The sequence below is a fragment of the Desmodus rotundus genome, chromosome 2 (assembly GCF_022682495.2).
Source record: "Desmodus rotundus isolate HL8 chromosome 2, HLdesRot8A.1, whole genome shotgun sequence".
In the NCBI taxonomy this organism is placed as follows: Eukaryota; Metazoa; Chordata; class Mammalia; order Chiroptera; family Phyllostomidae; genus Desmodus; species Desmodus rotundus.
The window spans coordinates 24,663,172-24,679,839 of NC_071388.1; positions in this window are offsets into that span (position 1 = coordinate 24,663,172).

Sequence of the window (16,668 nt, forward strand, 5' to 3'; positions counted from 1 at the left end):
AGCAAAATCTTTAAAAACAAAATAGAGAAGAACTGGATATAGATGAACATAAGTAACAATCTCACATCACAACGTAGGTCTAAGCTATTTGGCACTGCAGGCAAAAATTAAAGATGTTTTGATAATTCTCTTTGCCTAAAAAAAGATCATACTGTTTATTAAAGATCATTTTTTGGTATAAGCAAAAAAATAGCTCTACGTTTTATTTATGGACATCTCTTATAGCAATCTTTGACAAACATGCCAAGGTGTTGGGATAATTTATAGTTTTGTAAAGTCTGTTTTATTGAGGAGGCAGACCATCCACATACAGAGAATGCTGGTATCTGTGCTGAAGAGTAATCAAGGAGAGAATCCAGAATAATGAATGATTGGCACTCTCTAGAATGTTAACTACCTAGAATTTTTTCAAAAATGTTTTTATTGATTTTAGAGAGGGAGGAAAGGACAGAGGAAGAAAGAAACATCACTGTTAGAGAGAAACATCAATTGGTTGCTTCCCATATGTGCCCTGACGAGGGCTTCAACCCACAACCCTATGTTGTACAGGACGATGCGACAAACAACTGAGCCACCTGGCCGGGTCTATTTACCTAGAATTTTGATAAGAAATTATTTTAGACCATTCAAATTAAAGTCTCCAAGCAGTATTTAGTGATCAAGAAAGGATGTCCCAAACTGATAGAGAACTCCTATAATTCTAGATGCATGTAGCTTTATTTTGAAAGTTAAAGAGTTTGTATTACTTCTTTGTACACACACACACACACACACACATATATATATCTGTTCCCTGAACAGTAAAGGGACTAAAGGCAAAATACCAAAATACAAAAGTGACGCGGATCCTGGCCCACAGGATCCGTTGTGGTAGCAGCATTCAAATACACAGGGACTACAGAGGTCCTGTAGGGGAAAAGGGACAGCTGGCAACTCTCTCAGGAGGAGAGGGCCTCTGAGCGCCTCGGCCACTCCTTCAAGAGGGGAGCACCCTGATCCTTGCCTTGACAGGCTTTTATTGTTTTTCTAGGCCCCTTACATCAAAGAAGGTCCTCCTTTACTATACAAAGGTTTGTTTTGGGTGGTTATCTTTGCTGACACAGGAGAGGGTGTTGCTGAATACATCAAAGGAGGATATTTGCAATGTAAAGGGAGAAGTGGTCCAAATGGCTAGGTTCCATACCTGGCAGGTCTAGCCCAGATTTTAGGAAGATAAAGATACTCAGTAAACCTTTGCTTGCCTCAGGGTGGGGGAGTTTCAGCAAGAGCAAGTCTCATAGCAGTCAGAATACAATGTGGGCCTGATTTCCCACTGGAGAACCTATCCATGGAAGTGGGTCCTGCCCGCCAACCTCGCTCCCCACTGGTTTTTCAGAGTGGGGGCTGAGCCACATTTCCCACGCTTGGAACAGTTCCCCACACAAAAGCAGTTTGAATATACCAGGCAGAGAATCAGTCTATTTAAGGCTCCAGAATCCCATATCATAGAGATTTGAAGAAGTAACTGACACACAATTCTGAGTATGAATTGATCATCATCAGCCTTTCTTTATCAGAACAGATCCCTGAAATAGTATATTTTGAGCAGGACTGCTTTCCCTAAGATAAAGTAGTTGCACAATACAACCATACATAATAAAAAGAGCTAAATAGATATGTTTAATATTATCTATCTGATCAAAAACATTTGCCAAAAATGAGAAATATGATTTTACCTTATATAGTGAAGGGTATAAGCATTCTTGACCAACAAACTCAGATGTTTCTGAAGGGTGCCATCGAATGATTTGTTATATCAGCTGTTGACAAACTGTTTCTGCAAAGGCCACATGGTAAATATTTTCGGCCTACCAGTCCTATGATCTCAGTTGTCACTCTTCAACTCTGCCACTGTGGTGCAAAACAAATGCAATATGTAAATAAACGAGCACATGTAAAACTGTACGTACAAAATAGGCGGTGAGTTGGGATTGGCCCATGGGCTAAGGTATAGTTTGCTGATCCCTGCAATACACCATCATTAGAGTAAGCAGTGAACGGGTATAGATATTAAAGGGAGAGACAGGCAAGTCATTTATCACAATAGTTGCCGTCTTTTCCCCTAATAGATCCATTTCTGAAAAAAAGAAGAGCTATTAGAAATATGTAAGAAATAATTGAGGTAATGGCAAAATATTTGAATTATTTCCACTGATGAAGTTAAAGAACATGCTAAGAATGTCTGGCATCACCTCCATTATTCAGGGATGTTTGGGACTCCTGGCCATGGAATAAGAAAGAAAAAGAAGTGTTGTATAGATATTGGAAAGGAGACTTAACTATCATTATTTATAAGTGGTATGATCCTTTACCTGGAATATTTAAGAGAATAAATTGAAAAATGTATAGAATTAGAAAACCAACCATAAGGTAAACATTTTAAAAAATCAATTGCTTCGCTATATACCAGCAATAACAATGAGAAAATGTAAAGGTAAAAGAGTTCACTCACAATAGGTCAGAAACTAAAAATGTCAAGGAATAAACTTAATAAATGTGTAAAATCTAAATAACAAGACTATAAAACTTTACAAAAAGACACAAAATAATACCCAAATAAAGGAAGTAGTGGTTGAGTTTCTGGATAAAAGACTCAATAACTTAAAATTTTCAATTTTCCCCAAGTATATTTATAAATTCAAAGTAAACTCACTCAAAGTCCCTACAGGCCTTTAGTAGAACTAAACAAAGTGATTTTAGAATTCAATGAGGAGATTAAATGTAAAAGCAAAACTGAGCAAAATGTGAAAAAGAAGAATATTGGGGCGGACTGTCTCCAAATATCAACTCCTATAAACCTGCAGTAATTAAACAGTGTTGAATAGTTTCAAGAAATAAATAATAAATCAGCAATACACAACATAGATTTCAAAAGTAGACTCATATAAAAAGATATGAATAATAAAGGTAGTATTTCAAATTGGTGGGAAACACAAGCTATTCAATAAATTATCTTGAGACAACTAGTTTATTCAACAAAAAAGACATAAATTTATGTTCTTTCTTCATACTATGTATGAAATAAATTCCAGATGGGCTAAAAACCTAAGTATATAAAAATTTATAAAAGAATTATAAAAATATTTTTATAGGTTTTGGTTGGGAAATACCCAACAAGGAAAATACTGAGATATTTGACTTAAGTGAGTATGTGTGTGCCTCATATTTGTCAAATATCTCAGTATAGATATTGAACAAATGTTTCATATCCCCAATAGAGACAAAACACTTTACGTTCAAAATACAAATTACAAAATAATCTTTTCAAAAGAAAATGAACAAAGTCTACATTTATTGAGTGTTTTATCAAATAGGAACTATTTTGAATGCTTCATTTATCTAATCCTCACAACAAGTCTATGATATATATTTTCCCCCAAAGTACTAATCATTAAGGAAAGGCATGTTAAAACAAAAACTTTCCTCTATCAAACTGAAATTTTTTTCAAAGATTTATAACATCGTATTAACTGCTAGCAAGGTTTGAGAATGTGGTCACATTCTAAACATTTTAATGGGAATAAAACTGGCTCAGCATTTTTGGAGAGCAGTTGGCTCTTTGGTCTCTCTTTAAAACGGCCATGCCTTTGAGCCTAGTAATTTTACTTAGAGGAAACTGTCCTGCACAAAAAGTAGCAAACACATATTAAAATATATGCATAAGGATAATCAGTGAAGTATTGTTTCTAACAGAGAAAAAAAGTTGGAAAAATCTAAATGTTACTATGCATTACTTTGACAAACTTTAATTGTTTGGAAAAATTGTTTAAGAGTAGGAGATGAGCAAAAGAGATTACCAAGTGCTCCCACTGGAACAGAGATGCCGTCTAGCGGACCGCGGGTTATCTGAGTCCATAAGGCGGGTGCAGCTTTATATTTCTGTTGGCTAGACTATTGTATAACTGACCGGGCTGAAGTTGAGTTGTAGAAAATGAATACTAACACAAATGATTCTTCTCCATAGAAACACAACTAATTTCCACCCTATAGAAAAAAAACCCCTCAAATAGTATATTTAATTGCCCCATGGTCTATTAAGTACTTTTGCATTTGTTAGCACATTCATTTCACCGTTCCTAATGGCCTATATATATAATGTTTGCGCTCTCAGTTCTCCTTAACTGAACTGGTCTTAACACATTGCCCACTCCCTTGTTAACTGAAGAGTTGAAAACAATCTTTGACATGTGGTCATTTTGTATTTGCATGAGAATCAGGATTATACCTTTTTTCAAAAGTATACATTAGCATATATTAAAGTAGTTACTTTTATAAGACAAGAAGTTCTTTCATGGTATTTGCTATGACTTTAGCCATCTGTTCTATTCAAAATCAAAATAAATCTTACTGTGCCTTGGACAAGATGAAGATTTTATTTGGTGATACTGTTGAATTCTATGTTGAGACTAGGATGGGGCTTATCTGTTGTTCATGAAAATGAGGTGAACCAGAGATTATTTCCTGGATGTTCTGTCTATCCCAACAAAGACTTCACAAGAAATTTATGCCAAAACAGGAGGAATTGTGGACACCAAAAAATTGAGACAGTAGAGTCTCCATTTAATTTTTAAAAAACAAAAAACCCAGCTCCCTTGCTAATTAAAACATTAGGAATGACCCTTGAAAGATTTTTAAGAATTTTTTATCCTTAACCTTTTTTCCCTTTGACAAGGTAAAATGCATGGTGGGTATTAAATTGCAACAAAACAGAGTTGTGCCCTGTTCTAATCCATTTTGCCACATGTGGGCTGCCAACACTGGTATTTGTCAAAGTAGAAGAAGTAAAGGTGCAAATAATACAGACTTTGTCATGCAGCCAATTCATTCTTCTTGCCATGTGTGCAGTGCCTCAGGGAGGGGAAAACTCCAGGTGTTTAAGGAAAGAAAGGAGTAAAACTGAAGAGAGAACTCAGTTTGTAGACATCTGAAGTACCACTTGCTTCTTCCTTTTATATAATCAGTTAATCACCTTATAAAATGCCGAAATCATCACAGCCTGAGTTGAAACAGCAAATTCAATTTTTTCCTCTCCTTTAAATGTCTCCTTTTCAGCTATACAGTATTTTATAAAAAATTGATGTCTTGCTAGTCAACATGATGAATGTTGGGACATGCAGGGAATAGTTTAAACAGTTTGTTTTAACAGTTATGCATTTAAATTGTCCCATTATAGTGGACATATTTCCTCTGCCAACAAAAAATCAGTTCTTAAAGGTCCAGTTCTTCCAGAATATTTTTTTGCTGCTTTCAATCATTTTGATAGCAATTCTGATGAATTCATGAATTAAAATTATTTCATACAAATGTTAGATTTCAAGGTGGCAATTTGGGGCCTCTTTTCTTTTATTGCAGGGCTTTAATATATAATATAGAAGACATTTAGAGTTTAAAAATATGATACACTCTTGAAGGAAAACAGATATCTAGGCTCAGTGGGGCATTTGTCTGAAAGCAATTAAGTTGTGCAGTGTGAATCCATATAAAAGCCATTTCGGTAACTTAATGTAGTTTTGTTTAAGTCCAGTTCTCAGGTCAGGGTTCCAGCCTCAGCTATTGCTTATAGCAGTGTATGATAAATATTTATTGAACAAATGAGCACATAGGAAGCATCATCCATTATTCCACTCCATCAAATGGGAGAATAAAGGTAAATTGGCTTTTTCTCTCCCTTTGTCCTTTTCCTACTTACCCCAGAATCAAGGATTTATGAAATCTCATGGCTGTACTTTAAGTGCCATTAATACGAACTTTTGCATTTTACAGAGGGAGCAATGGAGGCCTAGAGTTTTGAAGCGGCTTACCCACAGCTGCACAGCAAGTTAATGGCATGGCAGGCAGATGGCAAATCCAGGCCTCCCAGCTGTAAATCCAGTGGCCCTTTCATTGTGCCGGCTGGCCTTTCAGGTGTTTCTGTAATACTGGTAAAGGGTCAACTAAGACTTTTGTAACCTAACCAGGCCTTCCGGGTTTTCCTCATCTGGAAAACTTTGTTGCTTCATGCTCATACCTTTGGAACCACCTCTGAGCTGGTGTATCTCTAGTACTTGGCTGCCTGTCATGGGCTTTTAGCTATTTCAGTTCGTAAAGGCAACGTTATTTCTGAGCCCTCATCAAAGGCGGGTCAGTGGCAACATAGTTGGGCCAGTGTCTGCAGTGATCAGCCTGTCAGATCAGAAATCAGACTGCATCTCTTAACCTAAGAGTTATCACTCAAACTGAGAAACTTTTAACAGTACAAGGAGGAATTCTTTTTTTGTTAACATTTACTAGGACTATCCCAGGGAAGCAGGACATATGATCAACTTATTAAATATCTTTCCAATCCACATCATGATATGACATATATATAGCAAGAATTCAAACACCAGTTTGCAATTGTAGTTGTGAGTACAAGCTTAAATGGTATGCCACAAACACCGGTGGGGTAACCAGTATGATAGATGGTGGTGTGTTAACAGACCTCTAATGCACTTGGAGCACATCTATTTTCCTGGTTGGAAAGGGACCAATCAATTGTACGGGTCCAAAATGGTGCTTTGGGTCTATGTGGAGCAAGGGTGCACTGTGAAATTTCAGAGGCAAGAACCTTCATGTTAGTGTTGAAAGGCTGGTTACAAAGCTTGCTCCCAACACCCCTGCCCCAGCGGGAAGGCAGTTCCACTAACCAGGGACGGGCACAGCTGCAGCATCTGGATGTGTATCCACAGCCCAGGCTGGACTGGGATGTCAGAGCAGACCAGAGGAGACAGAGGCATACAAGTTGGGGTGCAGAGGGACAGAACTAGGCTGAGACATCCTCCATAGTTGTACAGATTCCTTTCAGATAGTGATCTTTATGGGAATTGTTTTTGTCAACTGGAAAAGGAACTTCTAAAATTCTGCACATGGTTTTTTTAAACCATGTGAAAGCATTCAGCACTTATCTCTGGGTGCTAAACATTCCTACATTCATTCAAGAAATATTTATTGGGAATCCACTGGGTTCTAGGAGGTCTCCTAGGAGCCTGGGATGCAATGGCGAATGTGGCACAGTCCCTGACCTCATTCCTGAGCATGTCTAAATGCTCGTGTGGAAAATGGCACTTTGAAGACAGGTATTTATAGAAACAATCTTTTCCCAAGTCATGAAAATTAGATCCCATCTCTAGCCTCAGTTCCTGCCAGTGCAGACCGAGGGCACTGCCCTGGGTCCCTCTCTGGGCCTCTTCCAGCTCCAAATTCCTGTGACCCACTGTCACTTTCCTCCAGTCCGTGAGAAGAGCAATGCCTTTCTTGATTCAACTTTTCCGTTCTTAACATAAAAGTCCAAATCCATCTCAAAACAACATGTTTGACATTTTTTCATACACTGAATACAAATCAAAAGGTTAAATACATCAATCAACTGAGGAGCTAATCAGGAAGTGTGGCTAGGCACCCAACATGTGACAGATGTTTCCGCTGGCCTCCTCAGGAAAGGCTTTCTGTGCTCTTTCGGGCCTCACATAAACCAGCATCCCAGAGAAACATGACACCATGGTTAAAGGAGAAGTTGTCTTTTCCTTTTTACTATTCTTGGGTCAGAAATAGAGAGATAGCCTCCAAAGATGACTACCCTTTTCCACAATAAGGAGGAAATTTCACCTTTTCAAGGTCAGGACTAGTAGCCAGTGGCAAGATAATGTGGGGAGGGGAGAGAGAAGAGGAACATCAATGGCCCCATTCTACACGTCAGCACTGTGCAGTGACATGTGTATGACCTCTGAGTCCCACAAGAAGTCTCTCTGGTAAGCACTGTTGTTTTCCACTTTAAGACAAGGAAACTATGGATGAGAAAAGCAAACTAACTGTTCACGATTAAGTAGTAGGACGTAGCCGAGTTGAGATGCTGTTTGAGACTAGAACCATTCTCTTTCCAGGTACTCCCTTCTCTAGGCTACCCCAACATGTTTAATCAAGTTTAAAGACTACAGATTTAATTATATACTCAGATTTTAACTTTTGGTTCTTCACATTCAGCCTCATAGTATTATTATATTAAAAAAACAGATAGAAGTGCTCCTGATTAGAGAACTTCTTCAAAGTCTCTCTTGGATAATTCTTATGTCTGTGTTATACTGTCATTGGCACCTGATTGTCTTTCCACGTGAGTTGTGATTTTCCTGCCCTTTTGTGGGTTGAGTAATTTGGGGTTATATTCTGGATATTTTGAACACTATGCTTTGAGGCTCTAAGTCTCATTTAAATCTTATGGAGAATGTTGATATTTTCACTTTAGCAGATAACTGATCCAGTTGGGTTCAGGCCACAAGTTTCCACCAGCCTTCTGTGTGTTATGGTTTCAGTCTCAGTTCTGTGCCTACCAGCCCACCCAGTTGTGAAGATACATGTCAATGTGTATCCCAGTGCCCAGTACACAGAGATGCTCAAATATTTCTAGCTATTCTTAAATAGTCATAGCCTGTGTCTACATAACTTGGCTAAATCGTTAGGACTGAGGATTGACTGGTTTTGAGATCAGACTAGGAATAGGCCAAATGAATGAGGAAACAGTTGATTTGGCGCCAGCATGGTGAAGACGAATGGACAGTCTGTGGATTCAGAGACTGAACTTGAACACCAGTTCGGGCACTTCACAGCAATGTACTTTGGGCGAGTTATTCCAACGGAGTTTCTGTTTCATTGTCTGTAAAACACGATAATGTATTTCAGGATATTTTTGAGAATTAAATAAAACTACACAAATTGAACATTGAAGTTAAAAATATACAAAATTCCTAATACAGTACCTGGCACATAGTAAGTACTCAATTATTTTTAACTTAAAAAAACAGGTACTTCAGTAATAAAGTCATTAAAAATAAAGAAGAGGTGCACATCCCCCGAATGCCCGGAAGACCCGGTGGAGGAGACTTTCCCAGCGGCGTCGCCGGTTTGTCTCCTCACTAGACTATGAACTCCTTGAAAGAAGGAATCGTGTCTTACTCATCTTTATATCTCCAGCATCCGGTACAGTTCCTGGTACAGATATTATCGGAGTAGGGGGAAGATGGCGGCAACATAGGTGGGAGCAGAGTCCACTTCCCCTCAACGCCAGGGAAATACCTAGCTGATCTGAGGAGCAGAGCGAACAGCCAACAGTATTCCAGCATATACGAAGATCAGAGACCAAAGATAGAGGACACTGAAAGATCTGACGGTAAGAAGAGTGCTCAAGGACAATAAGGTCCACGGGACCCAGGACCGCGCGGTACAAGGGCGGCAGAAGCGCCAGCCCTGGCGCAGGGGCTGCGGCAGGAGTCTTGGGAGAGGGCCAGGCTGCGCTGTGAGCAGCCAGGTGCTTGATTAGACCAGGGGGGCTTGAAAAGGAGGAATTTCTCAAAAAGAAAAAGAAAATAGAGACACTCAGGGGCTAATTAGAGAACTCTCGGTAGTAGCCGAGACCCCTGGCGCCCCTCCCCCTCCACCCCTGGACTGCTACGCTCACCTGAGGTCCAGTCGCGCGCGCGAGCAGATTAGCGGAGGGGACCCACACTTGAAACCCCGGAGGGGCGCCCACACCTGAAACCTCCGAGATAATTTGGAGCAGAGACTAGCTGCTCCACCCACAGGCCCAAAACCTCGGAACCGAGTGCCGCGTGATTCAGTCCCAGGGCGGCCCCGCCCGCCCGAGAGACTCAAGCCCAGGGCGGCTGGATTGGGTCCCCAAGCACAGAGCCTGTGGCTCAGCGGGCTGCGCGCGCTCACCAAGCTCAGGGCCGGCTGGGTGCCTGTTAACCCCAAGGCGGCTGAATCTGCCACCTGCGCGCCAGCGTTCCAAGCCCGGGCGGCTCGATTGGTCCGCCGGCTGCGCGCTCAGGGCACAAAATAACGTCACAGACCCAAAGCGGCTGGATTCCCCTGCTGCGCACGCACGCGTCACAAGCCAAAGCGGCTGGATTGGCTGATCAACGGACTGATTGACTGCCAGGGACCACACCTACAAAACAGCGAAGAGTGTGACCCAGGAAGAGAGAAAAGTGAAACCAATCCTTCCAACCACCCCCTCCCGTTTCACAGACAGGACACCAGCAGAAATAACCTGACCGGTTTAAAGCCAACAGAAGATTTTTTTTTTTTTATCCTTTTTCTTTTTTTTCCTTTCCCCCTGAATTCCTTCTTCCTCTCTCTTTTTTTCTTTTTTTTCATTCCTTCTTCTTCCCATCCTTTACCATTTTTATGTCTTCTTCCTGCCTTCTTTTATCTATTTCTATGTTTTAATTTTTGCTAAAATTCCTTCTTATCTTGCCTCCGATCTTTCTTTATTCCTTCTTCCCTCCTTCCTTCCTTTCCTCCTTTCCTATTTCCTTTTTCCCTCCTTCCCATCTTTGTTTTGGTTTGTTTTGTGTGTGTGAGTGGTTTTTTTTTTTCTTTTCTTTTGCCCCCCCTTTCTCTTTTTCCCACAGGTGAGACAACAAAACCTGGAGTGCTGAAAAGACTAGAGTTAGACCGTGTTAAACACATAAACGTCAGCTCAAGACCAGTGAGCACAGGAGAGTAAGGAGACAGCACCACCTAATCCCATTGGCATTCTACCATAGAAGTGCATATCATAAATCCAGGGAGTCAGAACAAAGCAATTTAAGACGCAGAGGCCAACAAGAAGAGCCTCACAAACAATGGGAAGACAAAGAAACAATTCCCAAATGAAAGGAAAGGAGGAAGTCTCAGAAAGAATACTAACCGAAAAAGAGGCAAGTCAACTATCAGATACTGAGTTCAAAGCAATGGTCATCAGGAAACTCACTGAGCTCTCTGAGCTCAAAGAGAACTACCAGAAACTACAAGGAAACTACAATGAACTCACTGCAAACTATATCAACATGAAAAAGGAAATAGAAAATATCAACAAGAGCCAAGAGGAAATGAAGAATACAATTTCTGAATTGAAGAACACAGTAGAAGGAATTAAAAGCAGACTTGACGAAGCAGAGGATCGGATCAGCGAGCTGGAGGATAAAGTAGAAAAAAACACCCAGAAGGAGCAAGAAAAGGAAAAGAGGCTCAGAAAGAATGAAGAGGCAATAAGGGAAATGCAGGACAACATGAAACGTAACAATATCCGTATAATAGGAATACCAGAAGGAGAAGAAGAAGAGCAAGGGATAGAAAACCTGTTTGAAAAAGTAATGATGGAAAATTTCCCTAATCTGAGAAGAGAAAAAGTCACCCAAATCCAGGAATCACAGAGAGTCCCAAACAAGAGGAACCCAAAGAGACCCACTGCAAGACACATCATAATTAAAATGGCAAATTTCCAAGACAAAGAGAGGATCTTAAAGGCAGCAAGGGAGAAAAAGGAAGTAACATACAAGGGAGCCCCAATAAGGTTAGCAACTGACTTCTCAATGGAAACGCTCCAAGCCAGAAGAGAATGGCAAAAAATATTCCAAGTACTGAGAACCAGAGGCCTGCAACCAAGACTACTTTACCCAGCAAGGCTCTCAATCAAGATAGAAGACCAAATAAAGAGTTTCCCAGACAAAAGAAGTCTAAAAGAATACAGCTCCACCAAACCAGCTCTGCAAGAGATGCTAAAGGGACTGCTTTAAGGAAAGGAAGGAAAAGAGAAAGACAGAGGAACACAGGTGGAAATAATGGCAATGAATAACTACCTATCGATAATAACCTTAAACGTAAATGGATTAAATGCTCCAATCAAAAGACATAGAACAGCTGAATGGATAAGAAAACATGACCCACACATATGCTGCCTACAAGAAACCCATCTCAGGACAAAAGACTTACACAGACTGAAAGTGAAGGGCTGGAAACAAATCTTCCAAGCAAACGGACAGGAAAAAAAAGCAGGGGTAGCAATACTCATATCTGACAAAATAGACTTCCAAAGAAGGGCCATAAAGAGAGACCCAGAAGGTCACTTCATAATACTCAAAGGAAGAATCCACCAAGAAGACATAAACATTGTAAATATATATGCACCCAACATAGGAGCACCCAAATACATAAAGAAAATCTTGGAGGATTTCAAGAAAGATATTGACAGCAACACAATTATAGTAGGGGATTTTAACACCCCACTATCAAAAATGGACAGGTCTTCCAAACAAAAGATCAACAAAGATATTGTGTCACTTAACAATACCTTAGAGGAAATGGACTTAACTGATATATACAGAGCTTTTCATCCCAAAGAAGCAAAATACACGTTCTTTTCAAGTGTCCATGGAACTTTTTCAAAGATAGACCACATGATAGGACACAAAGCAAGCCTCAACAAATTCAAGAAAATTGAAATCATATCAAGCATCTTCTCTGACCACAAGGGTCTGAAACTAGAAACCAACGCCAAGGGTAAAAACCCAAAACACTCAAAAGCATGGAGACTGAATAGCATGCTATTAAACAATGAATGGGTCAAGAATGAGATTAGGGAAGAAATCAAAAACTTCCTGGAAACAAATGAAAACGAACTCACAACAACCCAAAACCTATGGGACACAGCAAAGGCAGTCCTGAGAGGGAAGTTCATAGCAATACAGGCCTACCTTAAGAAGTTAGAAACAGTTCAAACAAACAACCTAACCCTACGCCTACAAGAACTGGAGGAACAACAACAAAGACAGCCCAGAGCAAGCAGAAGGAAGGAAATAACCAAGATCAGAGCAGAATTAAATGACATAGAGACTAAAAGCACAATTGTAAGGATCAATGAATCCAGGAGCTGGTTCTTTGAAAAGATAAACAAAATCGACAAGCCTTTAAGTAGGCTCATCAAGAAAAAAAGAGAGAGGATCCAAATAAACAGAATTAGAAATGAAAGTGGAGAGATTACAACTGATACCACAGAAATACAAAGGATCGTAAGAAATTACTATGAAGACCTGTATGCTAAGAAATTTGAAAACCTAGATGAAATGGACACATTTCTAGAAAAATATAATCTTCCAAAACTGAATGAAGAAGAAGCAGAAAACCTGAACAAACCAATATCAGCAAAGGAAATTGAAGCTGTCATCAAGAAACTCCCATCACACAAAAGCCCTGGACCAGATAGTTTCACAGGAGATTTCTACAAAGCATTTAAGGAAGAACTAACCCCTATCCTTCACAGACTATTCGAAAAAATCCAAACTGATGGAAGACTCCCAAACTCTTTTTATGAAGCCAACATCATCCTAATCCCAAAACCAGATAAAGACACAACGAAGAAAGAAAACTTCAGGCCAATATCGCTGATGAACATAGACGCTAAAATTCTCAACAAAATATTAGCAAACCGCATCCAGCAATATATTAAAAAGATCATCCACCATGACCAAGTGGGATTCATCCCAGGGATGCAAGGATGGTACAATATTCGCAAATCAATAAACATAATACATCACATCAACAACAGCAAAGACAAAAATCACATGATCATATCAATAGATGCGGAAAAAGCATTTGATAAGATACAGCACCCATTTCTGATAAAAACACTCAGCAAAGTGGGAATAAAGGGAGCAGTCCTCAACATAATTAAGGCCATATATGAGAGACCTACAGCCAACATCACACTCAATGGACAAAAACTTAGAGCTTTCCCACTAAGATCAGGAACAAGACAAGGATGCCCTCTCTCACCACTCCTATTCAACATAGTATTGGAAGTCCTAGCCACAGCAATCAGACAAGAAAAAGCAATAAAAGGCATCCAAATTGGAAAGGAGGAAATGAAACTGTCACTGTTTGCAGACGACATGATAGTGTACATGGAAAACCCTATAGACTCCACTCAAAAACTACTCGACTTAATAAATGAATTTGGCAAAACAGCTGGATACAGAGTCAATACCCAGAAATCAAAGGCATTCCTGTACACCAGCAACGAAACTGCAGAAACGGAAATCAGGAAAAAAATCCCATTCGATATAGCAACAAGAAAAATAAAGTACCTAGGAATAAACCTAACCAAGGAGGTAAAAGACCTGTACTCAGAAAACTACATAACACTGAAGAAAGAAATTAAGGAAGATACAAACAAATGGAAGCATGTACCATGTTCATGGATTGGAAGAATCAACATTATCAAAATGGCCATACTACCCAAAGCAATTTATAGATTCAATGCAATCCCTATTAGAGTACCCATGACATATTTCACAGATATAGAACAAACATTGCAGAAATTCATATGGAACCATAAACGACCTCGAATAGCTGCAGCAATTTTGAGAAAGAAAAACAAAGCAGGAGGGATCACAATACCTGATATCAAACTGTATTACAAGGCCACTGTAATCAAAACAGCCTGGTATTGGCATAAAAACAGGCACATAGACCAATGGAACAGAATAGAGAGCCCAGAAATAAACTCAAGTCTATACGATCAATTAATATTTGACAAAGGAGGCAGGAGCATAAAATGGAGCAAAAACAGCCTCTTCAACAGATGGTGTTGGGAGATCTGGACAGCTACGTGCAAAAAAATGAAACTCGATCACCAACTTACACCATACACGAAAATAAACTCAAGATGGATAAAAGACTTAAATATAAGCCGTAACACCATAAAAGTCCTTGAGGAAAACATTGGCAGGAAAATCTCAGACATTCCACGCAGCAACATCCTCACAGACACATCCCCTAAAGCAAGGGACATAAAGGAAAGAATAAACAAATGGGACCTCATCAAAATAAAAAGCTTCTGCATGGCTAAAGAAAACAGCACCAAATTACAAAGAGTACCAACAGTATGGGAAAACATATTTGCCAACGATACCTCAGACAAGGGCCTGATCTCCAAAATATATAAAGAACTCACTCGACTCCACTCCAGGAAGACAAACAACCCAATTAAAAAATGGGCAAAGGACTTGAACAGACACTTCTCCAAGGAAGACATACAGAGGGCCCAGAGACATATGAAAAGATGCTCAGCATCACTAGCCATCAGAGAGATGCAAATTAAAACCACAATGAGGTATCATCTCACACCAGTCAGAATGGCCAACATAAACAAATCCACAAACAAATGTTGGAGAGGATGTGGAGAAAAGGGAACCCTTGTGCACTGTTGGTGGGAATGCAGACTGGTGAGGCCACTGTGGAAAACAATATGGAATTTCCTCAGAAAACTAAAAATGGAACTGCCCTTTGACCCAGTAATTCCGCTGCTGGGATTATACCCTAAGAACACTGAAACACCAATCCAAAAGAATCTGTGCACCCCAATGTTCATAGCAGCACAATTTACAATAGCCAAGTACTGGAAGCAACCTAAGTGCCCATCAGCAAACGAGTGGATCCAAAAACTATGGTATATTTACACAATGGAATTCTACGCAGCAGAGAGAAAGAAGGAGCTTATACCCTTTGCAACAGCATGGATGAAACTGGAGAGCATTATGCTAAGTGAAATAAGCCAGGAAGTGAGGGACAAGTACCATATGATCTCACCTTTAACTGGAACATAAGCAATAGAAGAAAAAAGCAAACAAAATATAACCAGAGACATTGAAGTTAAGAACAATCTAACAATAGCCAGGGCGGGGGTGGGGGGTGGGGGCGGGGATAGTGGGAAGAGGGTATTACAGGAACTACTATAAAGGACACATGGACAAAACCAAGGGGGAGGGTGGAGAGGGGGGAGGGAGGTGGGTTCACCTGGGGTGGGGTAGAGGGATGGGGAGAAAAGGCATACAACTGTAATTGCATAACAATAAAAAAAAAAATTATTAAAAAAATAAATAAATAAATAAAGAAGAGTGATATTTTTAGTATGTGTGCCAAAGGCCTACTTTTGTTTTGTTTTGTTTTGTTTTGCTCTGCTTTGCAGGTATATTTTCATGAGTGGAAGAGGCTGGTATGGTTACATATGGGCTAAAACGCTTCCAGGGCCAACACAGTCCAACGGATGACCTCCGAGATTTCACGCCCTGCCCCTTTTGTCTCTCTCGCCTTCTTTCATACCAGCACCCCTTCATTTACTATTCTTGGACCATCTTCATATCTCCCCAAATTCCGAACCCCAGGACCTCTGTATCACCTGTTCCCCTCTGCAAAATCTTCTCACGCTTTCTCTGGCCTCAGAGCAAATGTGATCTCGCCACAGAGGAGGCTTCCTCTGACCATCTCTTCTCAGCTCAGGGCCTCCCCTCTGCTCATTGCTGTCCCTCCTATTACCCTGACTGATTTTATTCACAGCATGTATTACTCTCTGACATTATTTTAGCTATGCATTTAGTTTCTTGTTTATGTCTTATTTTCACCCAGGAAGATGTCAGCTCTATGGGGCAGGCATCTTTTGATTCCTACTGTGGTATTTCTGGACTCTACAACAGTGTCTGCCCATAACAGGCTTTTGAATACTTGCTGAATGAAGAAACAAGCAAACTTTCATTCTGTTGTTCATAATTGTGACTTGAGTTGTTTTTTTACTCCCACTGAAAGAAAATCTATAAATAGTATTTGTTTATTTAATTGGACATTTTTAAATTTCTGATGCCCCCAAAGAGTCAATAATTCATCAACATACCTGAGTAAATTTTATATTTGGATTGATTTTCACATTTAAAATCTTGAGTTACTATTTCTTTAATTTGAATCATTATTTATTTTTCAATTATAGTTGATATACAATGTTACATTAGTTTCAGGTATACACCT